Raw genomic sequence first — 26,763 nt, 5'->3', positions numbered from 1 at the left:
TTCATTCCCGCTCCCTACTCCAATATTCCATTTCGAGTCGATCTTTGAATAGATTGTCGAGGTCACTTAGTTCCAACCTCTGAAATCTCGAAGTCTCGATATGATTTTCTTTCTCATTTTGGTCTTTGAATTTCAGCATCTCCTCTTGGCATTTCAGCTTCTGAATTTTTGCACTTCCTCTTGGATTTCTACTCCCTTTGTAACAACCCTGGTGAAAATTCCATGTAATAAAAGTTAAGAATAATAACCACGGTCGATGGGACACTTATTACAAGCTAAATGTTGGGCAAGACATCCTAGGGGGTCTTCATTTGGTTTATTATGGCTAAGGAAATTGGAAAAGGAAATGGCTAAGGCTTTGGAAATGCAAAATGACATTTTTGGACATTTATTTATGAAAATAATGGAAATCAGGAGAAAAGGGAGGTGAAAAGTCACAGGTTGCATGTGAGGAGGAAATTGAAGGAAAATAATGGAAAATGAAGAAAATAGAGGCCTAATTGATAAAAAGGCTTCTGAGGATCAATTGGTAACCTTTTGTCAGTTCAGTTTTGGAGCTCTCTCATTATTCTCTCTCTCTCTCGCTCACTCTTGGACACTTAGAGTTTTCTTAGAGCACTTGAGCATTGGATCAATAAAGGAAAATAAGACAAGAGGAAGCGAAGATCAAGCAAGGAAAAGCAGGATAAAGCAACTACAACAAGATTCTTTGCAGGTATTGATTTGCATGTGTGATTTCCTTACTAGATTCGACATGCATGGTGTTGCATGTGGTTGTTCTCTGTCATGGCATGGGTCTTGCCAGGGGTGACAATGCTTTTCAGCCTAGCCTTGCCATTTCCTGATAGCCTTGATGAGATGGGTTCTCATACTTCGATTGAGTTGGATTTTCGAATGGATTCGAAGCTGAGTGGGGTGGATCTCTGAAATGAAAAACACAGGGTCTAGTGGTCCCTGAACTAGACTGTGGATCCCTAATTTGCATGTGTGATTTTCTTGATTCGACATGCATGGTGTTGCATGTGGTTGTTTTCTATCATGGCATGGGTCTTGCTAGGTGTGACAATGTTTTTCAGCTTAGCCTTGCCATTTCCTGATAGCCTTGATGAGATGGGTTCTCATACTTCGGTTGAGCTGGATTGCTAAATGGATTCGAGGCTGAGTGGGGTGGATCTCCGAAATTGATAAACATAGGGCCTACTAGTCCCTGAACTGGACTGTGGATCCTTGATTTGCATGTGTGATTTCCTTACTAGATTCAGCATGCATGGTGTTGCATGTGGTTGTTTTCTATCATGGCATGGGTTTTGCTAGGTGTGACAATGTTTTTCATCCTAGGCTTGCCATATCTTGATCGCCTTGATGAGATGGGTTCTCATACTTCGGTTGAGCTAGATTTCCGAATGGATTCGAAGCTAAGTGTGATGGATTTCTGAACTGACAAACACAGGGCCTAGTGGTCCTTGAACTGGACTATGGATCACAGTAAAGCCACTGGCCTAGTAACCCCTGAGCTAGACTGTGGGTGGCGATAAAGCCAGGATTGTGTGTCTCAGTGGGCCTAGGAATCCTTGCTGATGAATGGCGGGATATATGGTAAAGGAAAGAGGTGGATTTCTCCCCGTTAGGCCTAATAGTCCCGGGATGGGATGTACAGTAAATCCTAAAGAGTGGGTCTCGGTGTAGGGCCTAGTGATCCCTAGATCGGACCATGGATTACGGTAAAGCCTGAGAGACTAGGAGGGACTTAAATTCCTCACAGTGTAGGTGGAGAACTCTAGTAACATCCATGCTTGGAATATGGAATACGTGTGATTGGTTGAAGAGAGATTTGGCTCAGCCAATCTATGGTTGGGTGGAATGTGGTAGTTTCATCCCCGGTTGGTTTCTACATTAATTAATGAGAAATTCATTCCCTTGGTTTTCATGTGTAAATGTACTGGTTTATATGTGGATTTTAGTGATGATATATTTATGGTATTTCTGATGTTACTATGTTGGTTATGTATATGTTTTATAACAATAGATATGTATGGCTCTCATCATGTTTTACTTGTAAATGAATGGACAATGTATCTATGAATGGACAATGTATCTATGAGGGAACAATGGTTCTTGGTGATTCTCGAATAAGTATGAGATCCCTATGCTTTTATCTATTGTTTACACTTGTAAATTACATATTTGTGATATGTTTGACGAAATGCTTGTCATGGATAGTAGGGGTCTGCTTAAGGGCTTGTTCAACTAATTTCTTTTGCATCATTGTTTCCATGTTATTTTATTGTTCTAAAGATGTCATTCCATTCTGGGCAGTGACCTGGGCTCTGGGCCTGAAAAAGTGGTTCAAATCCCTGGGACGCTGACACAGAACTGGAAAAAAATAGTCCCTAGACAATGGCATGCGTATAATATGAGAGCGTCCAGAGCCTCCTGGATGTTGGCAGAGCTATGTCATGAGAGCGTCCAAAGGGCAAGTGATAAAAAAGTTCAGTGGGACCCAGGGGCAAGCTTCCTAAATTGTTGGGATGGTTCTCAGGGGTCCTGTAGTTGATGTGGAAGATTTGTATGTTGTGTTTCCGTTGATTCTATTTCCTTAAGGTCGCATAGGAGGTTGAATCTAATCATAGTTGCCTCTCGTCGCATGTTTACCCTGGTTGGTCGGTTACTTGGGTAGATGTGGGAGGAGGATGTTACAAAGTGGCATCAGAGCATGGTTCACCCCTCAGACTAGATGGGTTGTGTGTTGGTCATGCATGCATGCCAGTGGCATGTGTGTCTCTTACACTTGCATTCCATGTGCTTGTTTCATTTGCGTGATGATGATCATTGTTGTAGTGATGTCGTCATGTGGAAGTTGATTTTGTCATTGTGGAGTGCATCTACTGGACCACTCTCCACCAAGATGCAAGAAGCTACACCAGTCGATGTGATCAGTGCCAGAGAATGGGGAAACATACTCCCAAGGATGAAATGCCCTTGCAACCTCAGGTGACTCTAGAACAATTTGACAAGTGGGGCATGGATTTCATTGAGCCCATTGATCCACCATCACGGCAGAAAAAGTAAATAATTGTATTCACTAATTATTTGACAAAGTGGAATGATACCAAGGCTTTCAAGGTAGAAACAAAGGAGAAATTTGTGTCGCTTACATGTATCATTTTGCATGCTTGGTTACATTTTCGTATGTTTGGCTACATTCTTGTAGGTTTGGTTATAAGTATTGTTCGCTTATGCTTTATTGCATGTGTTCATGCGTGTGTGTGGTTGATTACACATTGCTTATGCATGTTGATTTTTGCATGTGGCCATGTGTATAGTGGCATAATGGTTGTTGTTATGAATGAGGTCATGGTATGTGTAATTGATATGGTCATGCATCGATGACTCGAATCTAGCTAGAATGTTGTTTATTGTGTTCATGCACTTATTATTATATGTCTATATGTTGTTATGATTAATTTTTACATGTATCACGCTGATTTGGATGATCTTGCAGACGAGGTATCCTTCCCAAATTATACTAAGATATGTTGGTTTATAATGATTTGTTTTATCTGACATAGTATGCCTTGCAGGGAATAGATCAAATGGCTAGCAAGATGGTAGACTACAAAGACCTTCTCTATGAATCAGATGAGCAATGTAGTGGGCGCTCTTCTGATTTGGCAGACACATTGAGAAGCTTGAAGGAAGAGATAAGGAGTTGTAAGGCAGACAATGACAGGATCATAGAGGCACAAGAGAAACAAGCAAAGGTTAATGCAATACTCCTTCAAAGTTTGTTAGAATTGTAGCAGCAAGGGCCACTTAAGATCAACCATGGACATGAGGACAGAACTAATGGGGCATATGGCAGTATGTCTCCTGGTAGACACAGGTCGGGTAGAGCGGACACAGCGAGAGATGGCAGGCTGTTGGACACTCCAGATAGAAGGGGTGATGAATACAGGTACTATTCTAGTTCTGGTTTTGACCGGCATCATGATTGTCATCATTATCATCCTTACGGGAGGAGTGATAGGGGATACTTTTCAGATGAATTTAAGAAAGCAAAGCCACCTACTTTGATGGAAATGTGAAGAAGCCAAAAGATGCAGAGGCTTGGATACTTGGGATGAACAAATTCTTTGAGTTGCATGAGTACACATATAACATGAAGGCCAAAATCGTTATCTTCAGCTTGAAAGGTAAAGCAGACATTTGGTGGGGAGACGTAAAGCAGGTTAGAGACATCAGGGTAGATGACTTGAGTTGGCATGAGTTCAAGAGTCTTTTCAAGAAAAAATACTTGTCAGAACGATACTACGACGGTAAGGCCAAAGAATTCTATGAGCTAAAGATGGGGTTAATGACAGATGAAGAGTAAACGACCAAGTTTCTAGAGTTATTGAGGTATGTACCATATCTTACAGATGAGAAGGCTATAGTTCAACAATTTGTCTGTGGTTTTCCATTAGAATTTAGAGATCAGATTGGGTATGATGAGCCTCGGTCACTTGAGGAAGGCATTGGGAAATTGAAGCATTGCTACAAATAGTCAAAACATAAGAATGAATATCAACCAAGATGGAAAGGGAAAGACAAAGGTAAAGGTAAATGGCACTTTAAGCGAGCAAGGCCTCAAAATGCAGGGGAGAAAGAAAATGTGGCACCTCAAAAGAATTCTAATGTAGTTAGACACAGAAATTTTTGAAAATGTAAATTTTAATTGTCAAAATTGCAGTGTTGGAGCATCACGTGGCAAGGAAATAATTTTTTTAAATAATTTTAAAATATATAGTTTTTAAAATTTTGTCATTGCTCGTTCAATTTAACTTTCATTAGAGTTGTCGGCTTATTATTAAACTAGATGGCTCCGTAATTGTTACATGTTAAACATTGCGGCTAATATCATCATTCTAGTATTTTTTTCAATTGATCGATTATGATTTTCAAAAAGTCAGTGAGTGGTAAGGAATTACTTGGTGGTGGTATATAGCTTTTGGTGTTGACTCTTATATGAGGTGAGCGTTATCGTGATGTTTTGTTTTGAATGGAATTAAAAATTGCATGGTACAAATATATATGTTGCTTCAATTTCTAAGTTTTAATATTCTAAGAAAATGTGAGGTGAGTGTTATGGTGATATTTTTCAAATTTGATAGATGTATATATGTGGTTTTAATTTGACTTTTGAATATTCTATTTTGAATGAAATAAAAAATTATCATGAATATATGTTGCTTCAATTTCAAGTTTTAATATTTTAAGAATACGTGACGTGAGTGTTTATGGTGATATTTTTCAAAATACAATTAAATATATGATACATGTATATATGTTGTAATAATTTGAATTTTGAATATTCTATTTGAATGAAATAAAAAATTATATGTTATTTTATTTTTATTTTTAATATTTTAAGAACATATGTAAAGAGGGTTAGAGTGATATTTTTTTAAATAATTTTAATATATATAATTTTTAATTTTTAATTTTAATATATATATATATATATAAATAAATAAGTTTTTTATTTTAAATGTTAATTTTTTTGTTTGTTTGTTAAATTGTTTGTGATTTTTTGGGTTTGATTTGTGGCTTGAGAAACCGCTACCTAGAAGCATGTATTTTTTAGCATGTCTCATTCTTTTACCATAGAGACAACCACTCCTCTTAGGTTTGATCCTAGGTCTCCTTATTGATGAGGTTCATCCTCAACAAATTGTACTAGTGGAACTTAAATTCTAAATATCAACCTTAAAAAAAAGCGTAATTATCTTTTTATCTAATATTATTTTGTATTTAATATATATACAATTATATATTTAAAATCAAAAGTATAATTTCACACACTTTCAATATTCTTATCATAATATATTATAAATTTTCATGAGATACAATAACATAAAATGTAATATAATATAAATAACTATTATTTTTTGCTTCATAGTTTAATAGGTCAATTATTATATATAATTTTTTTATAATTTTTTTAAATACGAAATCAGCGTTAAAGTAGTATTTACATACATAATTATAATTATTATATATATATAATATATATATATATATATATATAGATATATATATCTTTTAATTTTTTATTTAAAATGGTATTTTTTGTCTTGTTTTGTTTATCAAGTTATTTGTGATTTTCCCGACTTGACATGTGGTTTGAGAAACAAGTACTTAGGGACCTGTATTTTTTAGCATGTCTCATTCCCTTAGCAAAGGCACAACCACCCCCTTGAGGAGGTTTGATCCTAGGTTGCCTTGCTGATGAGGTCCATCCTCAACCCATTGTGTTAGTGGAACTTACATTCTAAATGTCAACCTTAAAAAAAAGAGTGTAATTATCTTTTTTTTTAATAATGTTGTCATATATGAGTAGTTCACGAACACTCTAGGTACACTCTGGGTGGTCACTACATCTATGGGAAAATCCAAGTAAATCAACCTAAAAGGGTCTACTCTCGGTCAAATAAATAAAGCCTAATCTCAAAAGGGTGAGGAGATTTGACCCTATAGCTTCTCAATAAGTGAAATATTTAATAACAAAACTTTACCAACTAAACTAACCCTTAATATATATATATATTATATATATATATATATATATATATATATATCAATCATTAATTTTAATTTTTAATATTTAAAAAATATATTTTATTTTTTATAAAATATAAATATAAATATTTTATTTTCACACCTGTAATATTTATTTATTACAAAATCAACTAAATGGTGTTACACATTTTCAAACTCTTATTATAACATATTAAGATTTATGATTAATTTATATATTTTTTTGTTGTTTTTATCGTTAGTCTATATTAACATTTTTCATATAATATTACGAAATAAGATGTTATTAACATATAATATTACGAAATAAGATGTTATTATCTTTGTGTTTATAGAATGATTATGAATAGTAAATTGTTTTACAATATAATATGCAAAAATATATTATCATGTAATATTGCATTATATAAGAATAATAAAATATTAAATAATTATATATATATTTTATAATTTAAAAAAAATTAAAATATAATATATTTATTTTAAAATTAAATTATTAAAAATAAAAATTATAATTATAATTTTTTAATTATTTAATATGAAAGGATTAATATATAATACAAATAGTTTACCGGTTTTTTATTTTTTAATTTACGGTAATCAAATATATTATTTAAGTATTTTTAGATGTTTTTATTAGTGTGTTATTCTTCCATAAGATTATGATGTAGCTATATATATATATATATATATATATGTGTGTGTGTATATATGTATGTATGTATGTATGTATGTATGTATGTATATGTATATGTATATGTATGTTGTCTTTCTTTAATCCACTTCACATCTCAATTTATTACTTCTTCCCAAAATAATACTATCAAATTGGATTTGCCTATATATATAATTTAAATTTGAGATAAATTCTTATAAAATATACATTATGAATTATTAAAGAAAGACAACATGTGATTATTTAGATGTTTATAAAAAAATGATGTTTTTATGAAACAATATTGCAGGGTGGCTTAGTCTCTACACTCAAGTTAAAAATGATTCTTTGGTAAAAATTGCATAAAAATTATAACTTACATTGTTCAATGCTAAATTAATAGTGGTCAATATAGGCAAATCCAATTTGATAATCTTGTTTTGGCAGAATTAATAAATTGAGATGTGAAGTGGATTAAATAATTGCTTGTTTAGACACAAAAGTTTACATAAATTTTGGTGAGTAGTAACCATTAGTCAGCTTACACATTCACATTTTTACTCCTACATAAGTGTTGAGGAAAACATAAATTATGGTGGGAAGTAACTCCTAGTAAACATATTTACTTACATCTTATTTCTACCCAATTTCTATGTAAAGACTTTCTTAAATTATGGTGAGAAATAATTGATGGTAAATATGCTATGAGCTATTTTCAAGGATTTTACTTTTAGATAGTTTTTTTTGCCAAGCTTAAGAATAAAAAAGTACTACATGAGTATTGCAACCATAACCATAAGTTATGACATAAAATATGTGATGTGATTATCCACGTCTCATTGTATTGTGCAAAGGTTGCAATAAGACCTTTAACTTATGGTTCAATCAAATGTTTGGAAAATATTTTTTTTAATAATATTGAGAAGAAATGGTGTTGTATTGTGCAAAGTTTACAATAAGACCTTTAAGTTATAGTTCAATCAGATGTTTGGAAAATAATTTTTGTAATAATATTGAAAAATAACTAGAGAAAAAACACCTAGTCTAACTAATAGACGAAATGATCATTTTTCTAATACTTTTTCTTTTCAATTTTGTTCAAAATCCGGCAGAGATTTTTAAAAACCATAAGTTTAAGTTGTTTAATATGCAAGGATTGAGTGCCTCAAGGGTTTTTTAGGGTGTTGAATCCATTCATATATTCAAAAGTGCATTTTAAAACAATAAAAAATCACAATCCTAATAAAAATTGTCTTGGGTTTTTAGGGTGTTGAATCCATTCATGTATTCAAAAGTACATTTTAAAACAATAAAAAATCACAATCTTAATAAAAATTGTCTTACCAATTCCAGTTGTAACATCCCCCATTAAACCTTGTGTAAACAAATATGATTAGAATTTTTTTATAGAATTTACTAGAATGTAACTTTCTGAATTACTTATTCCATATTATTTCACTGACCATTAAATAAAATTGTCATCATTACATACAGTGACTTTAGAAATGGAATAGCAAGTCACATAACATAATAACCATTGCTGCAACATATTAACACATAAAGTTCCCTATTGTAACCTGACATCATTATCATCATTCATTTACTTAGTTTAGTTAATCACATATTTAATGATGTAAGTGTCAACATCATGCAAGGAAGCAACATCATTAGAATGACACAATAGGAAAACACATCAATCTACACCGATATACCCTAGAAACCCCAAAGAGAAAAAACTAGCATGCATTTAATTTTATTAAATGTTTCGTGAGGGTGTTCACTGCTCACTCAATGACTGTAAGGGAGACCATCCCTTAACCATTGTTAAAAATATTACAAAGAAACAGTATCTTAAATTCAACACAACAAGCTATAAACTATTACATTAATCATGATATCATTTACCCCAAAAGTTCCTCGAACAATATGTATTTGTGGCTTGGTTGTTCCCTTCATTAGATTATCCTGTAGTGGAAATTTCCTCAATCTGCATGGACTATTAGTTCATTGCCTATCATAATGTCAAATATAATCCATCCTTTGTGTTGTAGCTCCTAGAGACAACCTTGGGTTGAGGAGAGGTTAGTGCCTAAGACATCTTAGTCTCTCTTGAAGATAATTTGGTGCAACTCAAGAGATGAATGTAAAATGATTAGATGTTGGTTTAATTTCCTCTCTCAGAGGAAAATTTAGTATAATATGAACAAGGTATCATTCCCAAGAATAAATGTTTCAGGTCTGTTGGCCGACAAACAGAGAATGCAACTTAAATTTTGTCGTTGCAATAAGATGGGAAGGAGAAAAATAAGGAAGTAACTCAGTGCAAAAGGCTAGATAAACATAGAATCATATGTAACAAATCCCAGTATAATCATGAAAGGATAAAAGCAATGAAGTGCAGAAATTATAAAGCGTGTTTAAGGCTTTCATCTCAATGTCTCACATGTATTATTTGTTATCAAACAACATAGGTAAATATGAAAATCTCACATGTACCATATGTTATCACATAACATTAGTAAATCTGTGATTTCACAGGTACTGTATGCTATCACATAACATAGGTAAATATGTAACTTCACAGGTACCGTCTACTACAACATAACATAAGTAAATATAGGATTTAAGAGTGAATCCAACAACTTCAATTATATAATTTCTGAAAGAGGAAAAAAAACACATATAAAGTGAAATACAAATGAAAAACGCATATTGCATATCCCAAATGCTTGGAATCACCAGAACTTCTTCATTAATCTTTGAGAATGAAAATACATGTCACATGGCCCCTACTTGGGCAATATGCAGAATAGTTACAACCTCAGAGACAAGAAAATTAGAACCACCAGAATTGGAAAATCCAGAACCTCTAGGACCAGAAAATCCAAAACCTCTCTAATGAGTTTTTCCTCCCTCTTTATAGGGCGAGAGTCCAACCCGTAGTTACAAAATAGCTTCAAAGTGTTATAGTTGTCTGAAATGCCAGTTGTCTAAGCATGCAGATGCTCTAGTTGTCCCAATGATTACATAACATATCTTATTCTTTTCTTAAACATGAAAAAAATTACAAAATATCAGAAACAAGAGGTGCCATGATCGACATAGCAAAATATGTCCCCACTGAATCCTTTGATTGCATCTGATTTGGACACACCTATGCTATAATATTCCTCCACGGTTTCTTTCCAATACACATGTCACTTTCTCCCTTTAATTGCTTGATTTTCCTCACTTTGGATTTGGTCGTGATTTGATGTGGTGGCACTGGGAGGTGCTCTACAATTTAGTTTTTTACTCATCCATCTTTTATTACCTTTGTGCTACATTGTCGGGGCCCAATACATCCCATAATATTAGTATAGTGCAATTTCGGAGCTGAGGCGCATCGTAACTTTATCTAAATTGACGTTACGGAAACACAAAGTTTTGATGACTTTAGCCCCCTTTTCTCTTAGCTCCTTATTACTCATATACCATAGAACCACTTTCAGGTACCACCAGTGTAGTGCTTAGGGGCTGCGATATCGGAGCCTCCATCCATCGTAACTCTATTAAAATCGATGTTACGAAATCATATCATCCTCATGATATTATCCCCCTTACCCTTTTTGCTCTATCGGACCAGGTGTTGTGACCATAGACTCAATGATTGGGTGCTAAAGCCTTTAGGCTCTTGTCAGGCCTATCTCCCTTTGTAATCATGCTCTACCCTTGGTTCTTCTGAATGCTTCCGACCAAGTGCCTCTCCCCGTCGAAGCTCCTCTCATTGGAAGTTCTCCAATTTGGAATTAAAAACATAGTTTCGATGCCACCTCCCTCTGATATTATCTATAGCACTTAGGTGCTCATCCCAGCTCTGCACCCTTGGTCCTTTGGGTCCTCATGACCAAACGTCATTCAACATCGGAGCCCCCTTCATCGAAACCTTTTCAAAAAGAAATTGCACAGGAGTTCTAATATTCACATCCCAGATATGGTTCATAGCACTTAGTGCTCGGTCCAGCTCTGCACCCTTAATTTTCTTAGGTTCCCATGATCAGGTGCCAATCATACATTGGAGCCCCTTTATCAGATTAGAACTTTTCATAAAAAAAATTAAACAAGGTTTATGAAATCTCTTTCCTTTGAAATGTCATCCTCTGATATGATGTCATGCTAAAGTCATCATCTCCATGTGGCGTCTGCTAAGTGGTGACACGTGTCACCCAAATTTTACCCATTAGGCCCCTGAAATGTCGAAATTAACTGCCACGTGTCCACCATATGGCCACGTCATTCCGACATCATCTTCCATGTCTGCTTCTCGGAGCTAATCACTTACTGCCATGTGTCTTCTCAGAGGAGAGAGAAAGGGGTGCCTTCAAATTCTTGGTTTTTCATGTGATTTCCTTTGTAATTTTATTTTCCTTGCTACCTTAGGTCTTCTAAAGAATTGTAATTGTTAAGGAGTTACGAAACTCCGAGGCTTTGAAATCTCTAGGCTTACGACATTAAATCACTCTGAGGTTCCGATATCGGGTCTCGAGATACCTTCCTTCCTGCTTCCTACTCTAATATTCCATTTCGGGTCGGTCTTTGAATAGACTGTCGAGGTCACTTATTTCTGACCTCTGAAATTTCAAAGTCTCGATATGCCTTTCTTTCTCATTTTTGGCCGCCAAATTTAGGCATCTCCTCTTGGCATTTCGACCTCTAAATTTCAGCACTTCCTCTTGGATTTCGACTCCCTTTGTAACAACCCTAGTGAAAATTCCATGTAATAAAAGTTAAAAATAATAACCACGGTTGATGTGACACTTATTCCAAGCTACATGTTGGGCAAGACATCTTAGGGATCTTCAATTGCTTTAAGGAAATTGGCAAAGGAAATGGGTAAGGCTTTGGAAAGGCAAAATGACATTTTTGGCACATGTATTTATGAAAATAATGGAAATCATGAGATAAGGGAGGTGAAAAGTCACAGGTTGCAAGTGAGGAGGAAATTGAATGAAAATAATGGAAAATGAAGAAAATATAGGCCTAATTGATAAAAAGGCTTTTCAGGATCAATTGGTAACCTTTGTTAGTTTAGTTTTGTAGATCTCTCATTATTCTCTCTATCTCTCTCACTCTTGGACATAGAGTTTTCTTGTAGCACTTGAGCATTGGATCAAGAAAGGCCAAGAAGGCAAGAGGAAGCGAAGATCAAGCAACGAAAAGCAGGATCAAGCAACTACAACAAGATTCTTTGCAGGTTTTGATTTGCATGTGTGATTTCCTTACTAGATTCGACATGCAAGGTGTTGCATGTGGTTGTTTTCTATAATGACATGGGTCTTGCCAGGTGTGACAATGTTTTTTCAGCCTAGCCTTGCCATTTCTTGATAGCCTTGATGAGATGGGTTCTCATACTTCGATTGAGCTGGATTTTTGAATGGATTCGAAGATGAGTGGGGTGGATCTCTGAAATTACAAACACATGGCCTAGTGGTCCTTGAACTGGATTGTGGATCCCTGATTTGCATGTGTGATTTTATTACTAGATTTGACATGCATGGTGTTTCATGTGGTTGTTTTCTGTCATGGCATGGGTCTTTCCAGGTGTGACAATGTTTTCCAGCCTAGCCTTGCCATTTACTGATAACCTTGATGAGATGGGTTCTCATACTTCAATTGAGCTGGATTGCCGAATGGATTCGAAGCTGAGTGGGGTGGATCTCTGAAATAACAATCACACGGCCAAGTGGTCCCTGAACTAGACTGTGGATCATAGTAAAGCCACTGGCCTAGTAACCCCTGAGCCAGACTATGGGTTGAGATAAATCCAAGATTGTGTGTCTCAGTGGGCCTAGTAATCCTTGCCAATGAATTGCAGGATATACGGTAAAGGAAAGAGATGGATTTCTCCTTGTTATGCCTAATATTCATGGGATGGAATGTATAGTAAATCCTAGAGATTGGGTCTTGGTGTAGGGACTAGTGATCCCTAGATCATATTATGGATTACGGTAAAGCCTGAGAGACTATGAGGCACTCAAATTCCTCATGGTGTAGGTGGAGAACTCGGTAGCATCCATGCTTGTTTGGTTCTTTTTGGTTGGTTATGAGTCCCACATTCATGCTTGGAATATGGCATGGGGGTGATTGGCTGAAGAGAGATTTGGCTCAACCAATCTATGGTTGGGTGGAACATGGTAGTCCCATCCTCGGTTGGTTTCTACATTCATTAATGAGAAATCCATTCCCTTAGTTTTCATGTGTAAATGTATTGGTTTATATGTGGATTTTAGTGATGGTGTATTTATGGTATTTTTGATGTTGCTATGTTGGTTATGTATATGTTTTATGACAACAACTATGTATGGATCTCATCATGTTTTTACTTGTAAATGAATGGACAATGTATCTATGACCTAATAGATGATAATGCAGCAAAAGACATGAGGGAACAATGGTTCTTAGTGATTCTTAGATAAGTATGATATCCCTATGCTTATATATGTTGTTTACACCTATAGATTACATATTTGTGATATGTTTAACAAAATGCCTGTCATGGCTAGTAGGGGTCTCGTTAAGGGCTTGTTCAACTAATTGATTTTGCATCATTGTTTCCCGATTATTTTATTATTCTGAAGATGTCATTCCATTCTAGGCAGTGACCTGGGCTTTGGGCCTGAAAAGTTTCCTCAAATCCTAAGACACTGGCATGCCTATAACATGAGAGCGTCCAAATCCTCCTGGATGTTGGCAGACCTATGTCATGAGAGCATCCAGGGATCAAGTGATCAAAAAATTCAGTGGGACCTAGGGGCAAGCTTCCTGAAGTGTTGGGATGGTTCTTAGGGGTCCTGTAGCGGATGTGGAAGATCTGTATATTGTGTTTCCGTCGATTCTATTTCCTTAAGGTCACATAGGAGGTTGAATCTAATCATAATTACCTCTCGTCACATGTTTACCCCCGTTGGTTAGTTACTTGGGCAGATGTGGGAGGAGATGTTACAGAGTGGTATCAAAGCATGGTTCACCCCTCGGACTGGATGGGTATGCATGCATGTCAGTTGCATGTATGTCTCATACGCTTGGATTCCATGTGCTTATTGCATTTGCATGATGTTGATAATCGTTGTAGTGATGTCGTCATGTGGAAGTTGATGTTGTCATTGTGGAGTGCATCGTCATGAGTGTATGATTGGTTACATGTTGTTATATGTCGCTTACATGTATCATTTTTCATGCTTGGTTACATTCTCGTATGTTTGGTTACATTCTTGTATGCTTGGTTACATGTATCATTCTTGTAGGTTTGGTTACAAGTATTGTTCGCTTATGCTTGATTACATGCATTCATGCGTGTGTGTGGTTGATTACACATTTCTTATGCATGTGGCCATGTGTATAGTGGTGTAATGGTTGTTGTCATGCATGAGGTCATGGTATGTGTAATTGATATGGTCATGCATTAATGACTGGACTCTAGCTAGAATGATGTTTATGTGTTGATGCACTTATTTGTATATGTCTATATGTTGTTATGATTATGTTATACATGTATCACATTGATTTGGATGATCTTGCAGATGAGGTATCCTCCCCAAATTATACTAAGGTACGTTGGTTTATTATGATTTGGTTTATCTGACATAGTATGCCTTGCAGGAAAGAGATCAAATGGCTAGCAAGATGGTAGACTACAAAGACTTTATCTGTGAATCAGATGAGCAACGTAGTGGGCACTCTTCTGATTTGGTATACACATTGAGAAGCTTAAAGGAAGAGATAAAGAGTTATAAGGAAGAAAATGGCAGGATCATGCAGGCACAAGAGAAACAAGCAAAGGTTAATGCAATACTCCTTCAAAGTCTGTCAAAACTGCAGCGACAAGGGCCACTTAGGATCAACCATGGGCAGGAGGAAAAAACTAATGGGGCATATGGCAGTATGTCTCCTGGTAGACACAGGTCGGATAGAGAGGACACAGTGAGCTATGGCAGGCTATTGAATACTTCAGATAGGAGGGGTGATGAGTACAGGTACTATTCTAGTTCTAGTTTTGACAGGCATCATGATCGTCATCGTTATAATCCTTACTAGAGGAGTGATAGGGGATACTTGCCAAATGATTTTAAGAAGGCAAAGCCACCTACTTTTGATGGAGATGTGAATAATCCAGAAGATGCAGAGGCTTGGATACTTGGGATGAAAAAATTCTTTGAGTTGCATGAGTACACATATAACATGAAGGCCAAAATCGTTATCTTCATCTTGAAAGGTAAAGCAGACATTTGGTGGTGAGACGTGAAGCAAGTCAGAGACATTAGGACAGATGAATTGACTTGGCATGAGTTCAAGAGTCTTTTCAGGAAGAAATACTTGTCAGAATGATACTACGACAGTAAGGCCAAATAATTCTATGAGATAAAGATGGGGTCAATGACAATTGAAGAGTAAATGACCAAGTTTCTAGAGCTATTGAGGTATGTACCATATCTTACAGATGAGAAGGCTAAAGGTCAACAATTTTTCAGTGGTCATTTTCCATTAGAATTTAGAGATCAGATTGAGTATGATGAGCCTTGGTCACTTGAGGAAGGCATTGGGAAATTGAAGCATTTCTACGAACAGTCAAAGCGTAAGAATGAATATCAACCAAGATGGAAAGGGAAAGACAAAGGTAAAGGTAAATTGCATCCTAAGAGAGAAAGGCCTCAAAATGTAGGGGAGAAAGAAAATGTGGCACCTCAAAATAATTTTAATGTAGCTAGACAGGGACACTGATTACAATAACATCATAGAGGTAATGATACTGAACGGTTGCAGTGTTGGACATGTGGTGAGGAACACCTTAAGAGAGATTGTCCGCGGGATCGGGGTGGTAGGCCTAAGATATACAATGCACAGGAGGCACAGATTGTTGGGTATGTGGGGCAAACTATTCCTCATATTTATGTAGTTGTGGACAACAAACAGGTAGAGCACCAGGCATCTATCATTGAGATGAACGGTAAGCTTTGTGATCAACTTATTTCTATTTTGATTGACCCTGGATCTAATTATATATATGTTAGTCCTGACTTGGTGGATAAGTGTGGTTTGAGTAAGGAATTACATGCAAAATCTTATTTAATGCAGTTGGCTACAGGTACAAAGAAGCGAGTTGATCATTGGGTAAGAGCTTGTGCATTTGATTTGAATTTTATGCCTACCGCAACACATCTAAATGTATTACCATTGGGATCATATAATATGTTGTTGGGCGTGGATTAGTTGTATCTCCATAGGACCAAAGTGGATTTTTATTACAAATCCATTTAGTTTGTTGATGACAATGGGGAACGAAGAATCTTACAAGGTAAGAAGAAAGCCACATCAGTTAGGATGGTGACAACTATGTAGGCAAAGCGTATTTTCCGGAGAGGGTGTATGTTATTTGCAGTGAAAATTTCTAATGACATGGGTAAGGAAGTTGAGGATGCAGATGTGTTGAGTAGGTACCCAATTCTACAACAGTTCAAGGATGTATTTCCTGAGGGCATCTTAGAGTTTCCACCAAATAGCGAGGTAGACTTTTCTATTGAGTTGGTTCCATGGGTATCTACGGCATCAAAAGCACCTTACAGGATGAACACACTTGAGTTCGTTGAGTTGAAGTTGCAGTTAAAGGAAATGTTGGACAAAGGATATATTAGACCAAGTGTATCACCTTGGGGCACACTGGCATCATTTTTGAAGAAGAAAGATGGTACTCTCAAATTATGCATTGACTACAGGAAGTTGAATAAAGTGACCATCATTAACAGTACCCATTACCGAGGGTTAATGATTTGTTTGATCAGCTGAACGGAGCAGTAGTGTTCTCTAAGATCGACTTGAGATCTGGATACCATAAGGTGCGCATTAAAGGGGAGGAAATTTATAATACAACTTTTCGGACCAGGTATGGGCATTATGATTTTGTTGTAGTTCCATTCGGTTTGACTAATGCTCCAACTACATTTATGTGCTTGATGAATAGTGTGTTGCGTTCATATTTGGATAAGGTTGTTATTGTGTTCATTGATGATATATTGGTATATTCTAAAATGAGGAAGAGAGAGCATCAGTGTATGCTAAGCTCAGCAAGTGCAGTTCCTTTTAGACTGAGGTACACTACTTGGGACATGTTGTTTCCAAGGAGTTTATTGCAGTAGATCCATAAAATATAAGGGCCATCATGGAGTGGGTAGCTCCCAGGAATGTAGAAAAGGTGAGGTCTTTCATGGGGTTGGCAGACTATTATAAGAGGTTCATCAGGAACTTCTCACAGATTTCTTATTCTATCACATCATTTTAGAGGAAAGTAAGAAGTTTGAATGGATGGAGGAGTGTGAGGCCAGTTTTGAGAAACTTGAGTAGTTGTTGACACATGCTCCAGTGTTAAATATTGCAGATCTAGAGCAGGAGTTTGTAGTATGCATAGATGATAGCAAGAGAGGACTTGGTGGGGTCCTTATGTAGGATGGATAGGTGGCGTGCTACGAGTCACAAAAATTGAATGAGCATGAGAAGAACTACCCGATGCATAATCTTGAGTTAGCAACAATCATACATGCATTGAAGATGTGGAGGCACTATCTTCTTGGTAGGAGGTTTGTACTAACGAGTGATCATATTAGGTTGAGGTATTTGTTTGACCAGCCAAATATGAACGACAGGTAAGCTAGATGGTTGGCCATGATCAATGAGTTTGATTTTGAGATCAGGTACATCAAAGGAAAATAGAATAGGGTGATAGATGCTCTCAGCAGGCATATACAGGTAAATCACTTAGCAGCTATGAGCTCCTATGGGATAGACTTACATGATAGGATCTTGTAGGTAGGTAAGAAGGATATCAGATATATGGAGATTATGCACATGTTGCAATAGGCTATTGGTATAGGTACAGGTGCAGGTTCACATGATGTGGAATATTTCCTTACAGCATATGGACTGGTTAGATTCAAAGACAGGATATATGTGCCAGATAGTAGTGAGCTCAAGAAGGTGATCTTGAGGGAGTTTCATGTGAAACCATATTCAGGTCGCCTAGGTTATCATAAGACACTAACCGAAGTGAGGAGATTTTATTATTGGTCGAAACTGAAGAAGGATGTAGCAGAGTTTGTAGCGAGGTGTTTTGATTGTCAACATGTGAAAGCAGAGTGTAAGCACCCAGGTAGACTGCTAAAGCCGATTGCGATTCTAGAATGGAAATGGGAGGTCATTTCCATGGACTTCATCATAGGGTTACCGAGGATAATGAGACAACATGATTCCATCATGGTTGTTGTGGACACGTTGACAAAGGTTGCACACTTCATTCCAGTGAAGTCTACATTCTCAGGTAGCGATGTAGCACATGTATTCATTAGAGATGTGGTCAGATTACATGGTGTTTTGTTGTAGCAGCTACAACCACCCTCCAAAATTTTTCCTTAGCCTGTTTTTGAGCCTCCCTACCAACCTTCACAACAGCTTGCCTTGCTTCGTCAAGTCCTCAAGCTTCAATGTCTTTCTTGCTCAAAGGCAACCTATTGATCACACTTATATATTTTCCCTTCATAGGCTGCTCACTCAAACTTGGTCCAACTCTAGGTTGAGCATCTTCCCAGTGAAATTTGGACATTTCTGGAGGGAAACTAGCCTTCCCTCCAGGAATTGCGCAATTCCCTTTGACAGCCTGCTAGGCTCCAGTATTGCGCAATCCTGCCAGCCAACCCTCCCAGCAGGATTTGCGCATTTTTTCCCATCAACAAGCTATTCAGCCCAGGATTTGCACAAATCTAGGTAGCAATCAGCTATTGGGCCCATAAATTACGCAATCATCTTGGGCAGTCAACCCATCTTATAATTAGAAATGCGCATTTTTCTCCAGCAGTCGAGCAATCGCTTGCATGTGAAGTTGAGTTGACCGGTTTCCTCCGGAACCGAGCAAAACATACTTGCATGCATAGGCTGCTTCTCCCAAGGTAGCATGCAAAGGCATCCCTTGTTTCAAGGATCTATGTTTAGCAGATGGAAGTTACATGCAAGGAACAATTCAGAAACCTCCCTGTAAGTGTCTCTTCCCCTAGATTTGTGGCATGCACATCACAACCTCGATGTTATCAAAACTCATCAACCGGACGCTGCAGAGCTCATTCCTCCCATCAACCTTGTAGCTCTAACATCCCACATCACATCTAGTAGTAGTCGACACATTCAACTTAGTTTTTTTGCGGTAAGCTCGCTTCCCATGCCTTGTGCTACATTTCTATCGCTTTTTGGGTTTTCGCTTGTATGAGTACTATTTTATTGATTTCTTTGAACTCTTGTTGTTGTTTACATGTATACTAGCTTGTCGTAGATCTGTTTCAATTTTCGTTTCTATCTCACTATTGTCGCATGCATGAAACTATTTTTCACGGACGTTCGCCCAACCAACGAACGACCTCACCCACATGCATGTTGATCTGTTTTCTCAATCCTCCATTCATGTTTTGCATGCACTATTTATCACTTCTACTATCACTTAGTGTTGCCATGCATTTCATCGACTTACTTGCTTTCAGTTGCCCGTCGGCGAGTCGGGCCAACCTTGGCCCGGTCTCTACCTTCACTAAGGCTGCATTGCTCCATATGGAGAAGGAAGGCTCATCTTCGTCTCAAGATTTGTGCATTCTAGCCCAGCACTGGCCTCTTGGACTGAATTGCGCATTTCTAGAGGTCAGTGGCTGCTTGGCTCAAAAATTTGCACAAATCTGTCCCTGGGCCAACAGTCTTTCCCAGCTGGAATAGCGCATTGCAAAATCCCAACAGCCAACTACCCAACTGGATTGCGCATTTTGCAGTTCCAACAATTAGTCAGTCTCCTAGCAGCCCAGACTATGCCTTGTGCAATCTTGGCAGTTGGTCTCCCGACCTCCCGGCTGAAATTGCGCAACCTTCATGATCATTCACCTAGGTATTTTGCAAGTCAGTTCTCATGTTCATTTTGGTTTTCGACTGACAGGATTGCTTGCTATGAGTGTTGCCATGTCTCTAGGTATCATAGGTGTTCATATGCCTCTCATCAGTACAGGTACATTGGTTTCCAAGAGAGCAGAGGTGAAGACACAGTTCAGAGCATGCTTGGGGATGCAGTCGATCAAGTGTCCATGGGCTTACCTACTCACAAAGAGATCAAGTTTTTCGTGGACAAGGACATCAAGCAGCATCATCATAGCGAGCAACATCATGAACAACAGCTGAAGGCAACATACCGAATGCAGCAAACGCAACAAATGAAGCGAATGCAAGAGGAAGGTTGTTGACAACATAGAGGCAAAGCAAAGTTGCAAGATCAAGCAGATCCACTGATAATGAAAGAAACTTTGGAGACTCAGGCTATGAAGTGACGGTACAACATGAAGATCGTGCGAAGGCAGAAGATGGAACAAAGAAGGAGTTGCATGTGTTGAAGCAGCAACTCAGGAAGAACATGAAGCTGCATAGACAGTCCAATGAGTTGCAACATGAACAGGAACAACAGTGAGCGCAACATGCACTCACGGATGAAACTATGCCAGTACAACTTAAGTATCCATCCCAGTATCTGACACATAGAAAACTAGGTTAGTAGTGTTGTTGATCGCATGCAAAGGATCCAACAACATGCATGTCGTTGAGCGCACATTCAATCCAACCCATTCAACACACTCACCAAGGCGAAGACAAGAAGCAAATCCAACTGGGGTTGAACATGCACTTCGACAAGTTGATGTGCATGACCACCAACACACACTTGAAGATCAATACGACACTATGCATTAGTGTGTTGCTGGTTCAACCGTACCCAAGAAGGCCATGCACATGTTAGCAGACAAGTTGGATGAAGGGGCCGAACCAATGCACCGGTTGCAATGGAGGCAAGAGTTCTCTTTAGCAAGATGTCACCATGAGGTGCATGCACACCATCACAGACGACCAAGCTTGGCATCAGCTCACTAGCTTCACAATCATAAGCATGTCAAAGAGTTGGCCTCACCACAACGGACCGAGTGTCAGTGATGTCTTGCAAGGCTTGCTCAAGCCATGTTGTCTCACATGAGTACATGTGCATTTTAATGTTGAGTCATTTCAAGTGTAAGTCGAGTGTCAACAGTTGGATGTAACAATCATAGAGTAGGTGAAGAGTCATGAGGGTAGTTGAACTGTCACAAAGGGGAATGTCAAGGGTCAACCCACGCTTTGCTATAAATAGTCCCTCATAACTCATTGTATAGGCTTTTGGTCAGCAAACCTTCTATTAAGACTATCTTGAACAAGGCTTGGACAATATTGTAATGCGCCTTGGCTTCTCCACTACACGGAGCTAGTACATCTCTTTGGAGGAGCAGGCGGATGTGGCTTTAACGTTCCACTGATGGGGCTAGCAGGTTTACATGGTGTATTGTATGATTGTAGCTTACACTTCTTTATATAATAAAAGCCAACACATTTTCATGCATATGTTATTATTGTATTTGGACTGCTTCGGTTGCCTTAATGATATATGTTGTTTAAATTACATAATTGTATATGAACTGATTTGTATGCAATTATATGAATCTTGTTGTTAATGTGTTGCATATGTTGTTAATGTTGTCACCTTCCATGTCGACTGTTTTTCTGGAAGATGTGGATGTCCTTTGTGTTGTATGTTCCTAGCCGAGTTGGGACTGGTCCCCTTCAGCCTGGAACTCACCTTCACCTTCCTCCCCCGTTTTGAAGTGTTGGAACCTCTCATACTCATTCCTTGACTCATTGCATCAGTCACACCCTTGTTACTGATAGAGTTATCTTACTTTCCTCTGTGCGACATCATGGTCAAGGCATTACCTTACGACCCACTGCTGGGACTCCTACACGAAATGGTCAAAGGTCTAATTGGGACTTCTTATCGAGGAGATCCCCTTGACATGTTGGTGGGTCTAACACCGTTAACATTTCTGGCACTAGAAGGAGGGCCTGATGACAAGCAGTGTCCTCTCATCCAGTTTTGAACCTTTGCATATCTTTCATGGAGTCTTGCATTCTTCTTCCCCCGAGGTGTTTTTCGAATCATGAAGATGTCTCCATCTCGGGGAAGATTTTCAATCTCTTATCCACTCACACATATGATGGTGAAGGAAAAGTGGCCTGGCCTGAGCACTTACATAACTTCCTTTCCATTATTTATGACGAAGATGAGTTTACTGACGAATAGGCTGGTTTGTTGCTTGCATTCACACTTCACGAATCCCCATTTCATTGGGTGCTCGCCTATCGACTGACACCGTACACTCATGTGATCTTATTGAAGACATGTTCCATCATTTTGATCCAGACCATCTTGACCGTAAATTGTTACAACAATGGAGGGCCCCACATGAATTCGTTATTGATTTTTGGCAGCGCTTCCATGACTTACAGTTTCAAGCTCCGAAGAGCCAGATGAAATTTGCTTATCTCTAGGACCAATTCAAGTACTGTCTTAAAAAATTTTCCCATCCCAAGAGAAATCTTGATGTCAAGCCTCGCTCAGCCTTCTTCTCTGATGGAACTGCACATTCTCGTGTGGGAGTAGGCACTGTCTCAACGGACTGTCCGCCTCCCTCTCATTCAACAGTTCCATCATTGCCCAGTGATGTTGAGGATCATGTTTGTACACTTGTTCAACCTTCACACCCTCCCAACATCACTCCACTCATTTTTCGCGCATATTTGGTTGTGAGTCCTTCGAGTTCTCACATGCATTCTTTTTTTCGACCTTCGTCTTCGCACTGAGGTGTTCCTCTGGATGATGTTGTCTTGTGTTCGTCCATTCCAGACTCTTCACTTGCTGTGAATGAGGAACAACCCATTGACGGAGTTGGTGTTGCACAACCAACATGTGCTATCATTCATGAAGAGTATGAGGGGGATCTTAAGCATCAACACTCGGCGAAGGATGAATCCCTTCCATTCGAGCCCCCTTTGTTCTTTCCTAGCTTCTTTGGTGAACCTACCATCGATGATTTTGCATGTGTGTCTTCATCCACGAATGCACCCATTGTTGATCACTCGCAGGACTCACTAGATGCTAGTCCATCATTTGAAAATAGAGAGGATAATTTATTCATTGAAGATCCACTTGATCCTTCATCTGTCTTTTCCGGAAACACAGAGGATGAGTTTGTTTGCTTTTCATCTACCCCTCTGTTTGATTCATCTGATCATGAGGATGCCAAAGAATTCATTGATTTTTCTGATCGTGGCGGTCATGATCCATTTGCTTCCATTTTTTATCATGATCATGAATCTATCACAGTTGATCTTTCAAAGCCACCGGTTTATGATGATCTACCTGATGATGAAGTTGAAGCACCCAAGACTGTCGAGGCACTTCAGCGCGCACTGATGGTTATGTCAGGTCCTCGCTCTCTTGGGGTTAGTCTCACTTCCAATCATGAAACTGTTCAATCACCCAAGGCTCCTCATCACTCATCTGTATGCATTGAAGATCCATCTCACACATAGATCACACTTCCTCCACTCGAACTGCACGATCCCATTGCCCATGCATTGGAGGAATCTTAAATTGCAAGCACTCTTGTGCGACACAAGTTATCTTTGTTTCTTTCATTTGCTTTCATGTCATAGTCAAGAGTGTGATTTTGCTTCAAAGTTGCATGTAGTGTCACACAACACCATGATAAGTCCACGGACTACCCGTCATGCACATGCACTCACTTATGTCCCGTGGGCACTTTGAAACATGAAGTGTGGTTGTCTTCACTATTATATCTTTCTTGTTTGCTAGTCCACACAACTGGGTTACTCACGGACCAAGCCTTCACCAACATGGGTCTACCAATGCGTCGGTGGCTGCATTGGAAGTATCACTTCACATGATTAGGCCCATGCACCGTTAGTGTAGGAGTAGGAGTAGTGTTTGCTTTCAGTTGTTTGCTTGCATGCTTGTTTGCTTACATGCTTTGTTTTCTTGTTTGTTTTCCTGCTTGTTTTTTTACTTGCTTTGCTTTCATTTTTTCTTCTACTCTTGCTTTACTTTGTTGATTGCTAGTTTGTTTGCTTGTTTCATTCGTAGGTTAGTTTGCATGAAACCATGTGTGACTCATGAAACAAGCTGGGTAAAGTAAAAGAGGGCTTGTACAGCTATGACTACTTGGTTATCTGTCATCTTGCCTCTGTATGATGAGCTTGTTACTCTTAGTCCATGATACGTCGAAGGAAAATACGTACTGTTCAAAATGAACCTTGGTGAAAACACAACACTTGCGCACTAACTAGTGTCACCTGCTCTGGTCGGTTGTTTTTGGGTTAACCCTTGTTAGCTCAGTCAAGTAGAGTAAGGTGAGGGGGAAAACCTTAACAAGCACATCAGGGATACAATAAACTACTTCTCTATTGGAACAACCTCCTCTACTCTCAATAAGTCGGGATCCCTCTTCTGCCTCTGAAATGAATAAGTGCTATGCACATTGAAAGAAAAAATGAAAAGTAAAAAAATTCAAATGAAAAATGAATAAGGAAAAAGAAGAGAAAGGCTTCCTATGTAGGGAGGTGATGCAAGTAACTCCGTTGGGGTACTAACCAGGCTCACTGGCAGTGGAGCCATGTTTGTGCTCCTATGTGACTCCACCGGGGTACTGTCCAAGCTTGCTGGAAGTGGAGCAACACCATAGATGAAACTTAGACTCTGATGACTATATTGCTTGTGCACTTATATACTGCTCAACCCCAATCAAAACAATTGTGTTTCATTGGCTTGGAATGTGTGTCAATCGACCAAGAGTCTGGAAGATGCTACATCTTACAATCAAGCTAGTGTTAAGCCAAGACGAGCTGAGAGCTGAACAATACTTCCGGAGGTGTTAGACTTGCTTTTCACGAACAAGGTCCATTCAGAGAGCTGGAGTTCTACCAGTGTGTCACCAAGTGTTGTAGCGACTACAACCACCCTCCAAAATTTTTCCTTAGCATGTTTTGGAGCCTCCCTACCAACCTTCATAGCAGCATGCATTGCTTTATCAAGTGCTCAAGCTTCAGTGTCTTTCTTTCTCAAAGGCAGCTTGTCGATCACAATTTTATCTTTTCCCTTCACAGGTTCCTCGCCCGGACTTGGTCCAGCTACAGGCTGAGTAGCTTCCCAGTGAAATTTGTGCATTTCTAAAGGGAAACCAGCCTTCCCTCTAGGAATTACACAATTCCCTATGACAGCCTGTTGGGCTCCAGGATTGCGCAATCCTGCCAGGGAACCCTCCCATCAGGATTTGCGCAAATCTGGGCAGAAGTCAGCTGTTAGGCCTAGAAATTTCCCAATCTCCTTGAGAAAACAACCCAGCTTATAGTTAGAAATGCGCATTTTCCTCCAGCAGTCGAGCAGTCGCTTGCATGTGCAGTTGAGTTGACCAGTTCCCTTCGGGACCGACCAAAACAGACTTGCATGCATAGGCTGCTTCTCCCAAGGCATCATGCAAAGACATCCCTTGTTTCAGGGATCTATGTTTAGCAGTTTGAAGTTACATGCAAGGAAAAATTCAGAAACCTCCCTCCAAGTGTTGCTTCCCCTAGATTTGTAGCATGCGCACCACAACTTCGATGTTATCAAAACTCATTAACCGGACGCTACAGAGCTCATTCCTCACATCAACCTTGTAGCTATGACATCCCACATCACATCTAGGAACAATCGGCACATTCAACTCAATTGTTTTGGGGTAAGCTCGCTTCCCATGCCTTGTGTTGCATTTATATATCTTTTTGGGTTTTCGCTTGTATGAGTATTGTTTACTTGATTTCTTTGAATGCTTGTTGCCGTTTAGATGTATACTAGCTTGTCCTAGTGTTGTTTCAATTTTCGTTGCTATCTCACGACTGTCGCATGCATGAAACTGTTTTTCACGGACATTGGCCCAATCGGCAAACGACCTCACCCACATGCATGTTGATTTGTTTTCTCAATCCTTCATTCATGTTTTGCATGCACTGTTTATCACTTCTGGTATCACTTAGTTTCGTCATGCATTTCATTGACTTACTTGCTTTCAGTTGCCCGTCGGTGAGTCGGGCCAACCTTGGCCCGGTCTCTGCCTTCACCAAGGTTGCATTACACCATATGGAGAAGAAAGTCTCACCTTCCTCTATAGATTTGCACATTTTGGCCGAGCACTGGCCTCCTAGACTGAATTGTGCATTTCTGGTGGTCAATGGCTGCTTGGCCCAAAAAATTGCGCAAATTTGTTGCTGGACCAACAATCTTTCCCAGTTGGAATCATGCATTGTGAAATCCTAGCAACCAATTAGCCAACTGGATTATGCATTTTGTAGTTCCAACAATCATTCAGTCTCCCAGCATCCCAGAATGTGCCTTGTGCAGTCTTGGCATTTGGTCTCCCGACCTCCCGACCGAAATTGCACAACCTTCATGATCATTCACCCAAGTATGTTGCAAGTTAGTTCTCATGTTCGTCTTGGTTTTCGACTGACATATTTCTTTCTATGAGTGTTTCCATGTCTCCAGGTATCACAGGTGTTCATATGCCTCTCAG

Source organism: Pinus tabuliformis, chromosome 5_2, assembly GCF_031772625.1.
Source record: "Pinus tabuliformis cultivar Carrire ecotype Pingquan chromosome 5_2, CPIR1, whole genome shotgun sequence".
Classification (NCBI taxonomy): domain Eukaryota; kingdom Viridiplantae; phylum Streptophyta; class Pinopsida; order Pinales; family Pinaceae; genus Pinus; species Pinus tabuliformis.
This window is presented reverse-complemented; position numbering follows the sequence as displayed.